The sequence below is a fragment of the Felis catus genome, chromosome B1 (assembly GCF_018350175.1).
Source record: "Felis catus isolate Fca126 chromosome B1, F.catus_Fca126_mat1.0, whole genome shotgun sequence".
In the NCBI taxonomy this organism is placed as follows: domain Eukaryota; kingdom Metazoa; phylum Chordata; class Mammalia; order Carnivora; family Felidae; genus Felis; species Felis catus.
Window position 1 is genome coordinate 47,135,018 of NC_058371.1, and position 4,092 is coordinate 47,139,109.

At 32.0% G+C, this 4,092-nt stretch overlaps 1 non-coding gene across 1 annotated transcript; it reads right to left on the reverse strand.

Moving 5' to 3' along the window:
* Positions 1 to 3,574: 3,574 nt before the first annotated feature.
* Positions 3,575 to 3,681, reverse strand: LOC111560260. The gene has a single exon (XR_002742018.1). It is a non-coding gene; the product is annotated as a U6 spliceosomal RNA (small nuclear RNA).
* Between the last annotated feature and the right edge of the window lie 411 nt (positions 3,682 to 4,092).

Consider the following 4,092-nt stretch of genomic DNA (forward strand, 5'->3'; position numbering starts at 1 on the left):
TGTTACGAATATTTTTCTCTCAGTCTGTGCAGCCTATTAATTACCTTTAGAAGATTGGGCATTTAAAATCTGATGAAATCCACTTTATCTTTTTTTATTTTATTTTATTTTATGCTCCCTGTTTCCTAGGTCCTAAGGAACCCGAGTCTTGCCTTGTCCAAGATCATAAGGTTGTTTTCTATGCTTTCTTCTATAATTTGTATAGTTTTAATTTTTATAATAGGTCTGTGCATTATTGAGACATTATTTTGAATTAGTTTTGTGTATGATGTGAAGTAAACCTTGATGTCTGCTTTTTAAATGGATGGATATCCATTCATGCAAGCACCATTGGCTGAAAAATTAATCTTTTCCCTCATGGAATTACCTCTGTGCCTTTGTCAGAAACCAATTGGTCATAAATGTGTAGGCCTGCTTCTGAATCCTCTTTTTTGTTCCATTGATGTAAATTTCCTTTTTTTCCTTTAGGGTAAAACCTTACTCTTTTTTTACTTTGCTTTAGTGTAAGTCTCAAAGTCAAGTGAAGTCCACCAATCAGCTGCTACTTCTCAGGGGTGAGTTTTAACTTTCTGTTACTGTATTTTTCAGTTATATAATATGTATGTTGATAATTTTTTTTGTATTTCTCTATTGATATTCCTTATCTGTTCACTCACCTTCATTATCTTTCCTCTAGTTCTTTGTATATTTTTCTTTTAATTCTTTGAATATACTTATAATTGATGCCCCGAAGTCTTTGCTATATTGAAGAGCTGCTTCTGCCCAGATTATGTTTTAATTGACTGTCCTTTTTTTCTGGGTATGAGTCACATTTTTCTTAATTTTTTTTCATGTCTCACAATTTTTCTTTGATAAGCAAATAATGTAGACGATATGTTATAGTGACTATGAATTCTGTCGGGTTCTTCTGAGGAATGTTGGCTTTTTATTTTAACAGTTAACTTACTTGGGTTCAAATTAAAAAAAAAATGGCTCCCTCACATGTGAAAAGTTGATATCTTAGTTTTTCTCTTATAAGTTCCATCTGGCGATCTCGTGTGTGTGTCTCCATAATTTGTGGTCAGCAAAGATATTAGGCAAATTGTAATGTCAGCCTCCTCAACTCAGTTGTGACAATAGGACTCTTCTAGAAACACCCCAATTCAGGGCTAATCATAAGGTTCACCTCATTTGCTTTACTCTTTACACAGATTACACTCCTTCAGTATATGAATCGTGAAAACATTGTCATTTATTCTCTCCAGTTTTCTCGTTGTTAAGACTGGAATGTAAGTCTAGGTCTTGTTCACCCATTGGGGTCAAAAGTAAAACTCTCTGGACTACAGTTTTATACACAAGTTCTAATACATTGTTTGACAATCTTCTTTATGGATTCCATTTATTTTTATATTAGATCTTCTCTGCCTATATTCCATTTTAATAATTTTCTTTCTCTTTTTTTCTTTATTTCATTTATTTGTTAATCTGTCTGTATTCACTTTATTAAATTTTCATTTCAAAACAAATTCTCATTAGTTTTTACCTTGTTCCTCATTTATGACTTTTTCTTTAATTTTCTTGTTGATTTCAATCAACTCATTTCTTTTCTTGCTGATTTGTCTATTTTGTTCCTAAAATGTGAATTTGTTGTATAAGCATTATCTTCAAACACTTATTTTAGGGTATTTTATTCAGTTTGAGTGTTGTCTTATAACTCTAATTTCTGCTTCATGATTTGTTCTTTTGGAGGAATTTTCCTTAGATATACTGTTGTCATTTTCTGTTTTTATCTTATAGTAGCTTTACATGGAAATATCCTAATTTTATTTTACCCATTTTATAAACAGTGTTCCTATTTCTAAAGCACACTTTTCTGTTTAATAAAGTTACTATTTATATTAATTTTTAAATTTAAAAATTTTTAATTTGAGCATAATTGACAATGTTATATTAGTTTCAGGTGTGCAATACAGTGATTCACCTTTTCTATATGTAATGCTATGCTCACCACAATTGTAACTACCATCTGTCAACATACAATGCTATTATAATATTATTGACTATATTCTCTATGCTGTGCCTTTTAGTCCCATGACTTATTCATTCCATAACTGGAAGCCTATAGCTACCACTCCCCTTTACCCATTTTATCCATCCCCTATACCCCTTCCCTCCAGCAACCATCAGTTTGCTCTCTGTTATTTATAGGTCTGATTCTTTTTGTTTATTCATTCATTGTTTAGATTCCACTTATGAGGAAAATCATATGGCATTTGTCTTTCTCAGTCTGACTTATTCCAGTTAGCATAAAATGCTCTAGGTCCATCCATGGTGTCACAAATGGCAAGACCTCTTGTTCTTTATGGTGGTGTAATATTCCATTGTGTATATATATCACAAGATAGTTCTTATTCATTCATCTATTAATGGACACTTAGATTGCTTCCTTATCTTGACTATTGTAAACATTGCTGGAATAAACATACATACATCTTTTGGAATTAGTGTTTTCATTTTTCTTTATAAATACCCTCTAGTGGAATTACTGGATCATGAGACATTGTTACTTTTAATTTTTTGAGGAGTCTCTGTACTGTTTTCCACAGTGGTTGCACCAATTTACATTCCCACCAACAGTGCATGGGTGTTCACTTTCCTTTTATTCTCTTCAACACTTGTTATTTCTTGACTTTTTGATACTAGCCATTCTGGCTGGTGTGAGGTGATATTTCATTGTAGTTCTAATTTGCATTTCCCTGATGATTACTGATGTTGAGCATCTTTTCATGTGTCTGTTGGCTATATGTTTTCTTTGGCAAAAAGGTCTATTCAGGGCCTCTGCCCATTTTTAAACTGTATTGTTTGTGGTTTTGGTGTTGAATTATATAAGTTCTTTATATATTTTGGATATTAACCCATCACTGGTTATATCATTTGTAAACATCTTCTCCCATTTTATAGGTTGCCTTTTTGTTTTATTGGTGTTTTCCTAAACTGTACAGAAGCTTTTTAATTTGATGTAGTTCCAATAATTTACTTTTGTTTTTGGTTCTTTTCCTGAGTAGACATATCTAGAAACATGTTTCTATGGATAATGTCAGAGAAATTAGTGCCTGTGTTCTCTTCTAAAGTTTTTATGGTTTCAAGTCTTTCATTTAGGTCTTGAGCCCATTTTGAGTTTATTTTGGCTTATGGTGTTAGTAAGTGGTTCAGTTTCATTCTTTTGCTGTTCGGTTGTCCCAGCATCATTTATTATAGAAATTGTCTTGTCGCTATTATATATTCTTGTCTCCTTTGTCACAGATTGACTGTGTAAGTGTGGGTTTATTTCTGGGCTTTCTGTTCTTTTCTACTCATCTATGTATCTATTTTTGTGCCAGTACCATACTGTTTTGACTACTGCAGCTTGGTAGTGTATCTTGAAATCTGGAATTGTGATAACTTCATCTTTGCTGTTCTTTCTCAAAATTGCTTTGGTTAGAAATCGATACAAATCTTAGTAGTATTTGTTTTAGTTCTGTGAAAAATTCTGTTGGTATTTTGATAAGGATTGCATTGAATGTGTATATTACTTTGGGTAGACATTTTTTTTTTTTTTAATATGGAATGCTTCACGAATTTGCATGTCATCCTTGCGCAGTGGCCATGCTAATCTTCTCTGTATTGTTCCAATTTTAGTATATGTGCTGCCGAAGTGAGCACTGGGTAGACATTTTAACAATATTAATTCTTCCAGTCCACAAGCATGGAATATCTTTACATTTGTTTGTGCCATCTTTCTTTCATCAGTGTTTTATATTTTGCAGAGTATAGCTCTTTTATCTCCTTCATTAAAGTTATTCAGAGGTATTTTATTATTTTTGTGTAATTGTAAATGGAGCTGTTTTCTTAATTTCTCTTTCTGCTACTTCATCATTAGTATATAGAAATGCTATCAATTTCTGGCTATTAATTTTGTATCCTGCAAATGTACTGAATTCATTTATTACTTCTCATAGTTTTTTGGTGGAGTCTTTAGGGTTTTCTAAGTGTAGTATCTTGTCATCTGTACAAAGTGACAGTTTAATTTCTTTACCAATATGGATGCCTTATTTCTTTTTCTTGTCTGATTGC